The sequence below is a fragment of the Morone saxatilis genome, unplaced genomic scaffold (genome assembly GCF_004916995.1).
Source record: "Morone saxatilis isolate NCDOM2014 unplaced genomic scaffold, NCSU_SB_2.0 Contig9, whole genome shotgun sequence".
Classification (NCBI taxonomy): domain Eukaryota; kingdom Metazoa; phylum Chordata; class Actinopteri; family Moronidae; genus Morone; species Morone saxatilis.
Window position 1 is genome coordinate 11057837 of NW_023340268.1, and position 961 is coordinate 11058797.

The window sequence follows — 961 nt, forward strand, 5'->3', positions numbered from 1 at the left end:
ATCGAGGCATTACATCTGAGAGATTCATATTTTGACGTGTTACAATGAAACGTTTGCGTGTGTGTATGTAAGATTGGATTATGGGAATGTGTTCATGTGTACGCAGGAGATACAATGACATACAGGACACGCAAGTATGACAGTAAGCTGATTACAGCAGCCTCAGAAGATGGACGACTCAGGTGTCAGTGTGTCAATCATGCTGACGTGCATGTTGACATACGCACATAGAAATCAGTTTGAATACATCAGCTCAGATTATGTGCAGTCTTGCACATGCTCATTCAAGTATGCAATATACCCTTTAGCGGCTCAACAGTGCTGACCAGCAGTTTACCTGGGCCCTGTCCCCAGCTATTCATTTCACGCACCTCACATGAAAAGTCCACAGGCGACACACAGGCAAATAACTGCAAACAAGTGTTACTGCTGTTCATAACGGTTCAATAACTGTACAACTGCACAGGATCAAAGATACTGTGAATGAAAGGTCACAAAAAAGACTGTGAGTGTGTGTTTCTGTGTATGTCTGCAGTGAATGTTTAACTAGAAACCAGGTATACGTATGGAAAAATGCATTTACCGAGCTGCTACCTGAGGGGATTCCTCTTAATGATTTACATAGAGGCACCCGAGCACTGGCACAGAGTGTGTGTGTGTGTGTGAAAGACAGAGAAAGAGAGAGTTTCTATAGCCTGCATCATCCATCATGAAGCCAGACTAACTGTCATAGTGATAGTGGCCAGCTGGGGCTCACTAGGCTCAGACACACACACACACACGCACAACATACAAACTTGGTTTGACAAGACAAATCACCGACGGCTCCTGGTCATACACGGGCATAAACCACGGGGAGCCGGGAACATTCAGGGTTAACCTTAAATCAGCCCCAGGGAGTCTATGTGTACCAGACTATATGTAAACACACATGTCGTAGTATCTGTGTGTGTGCGTGTGT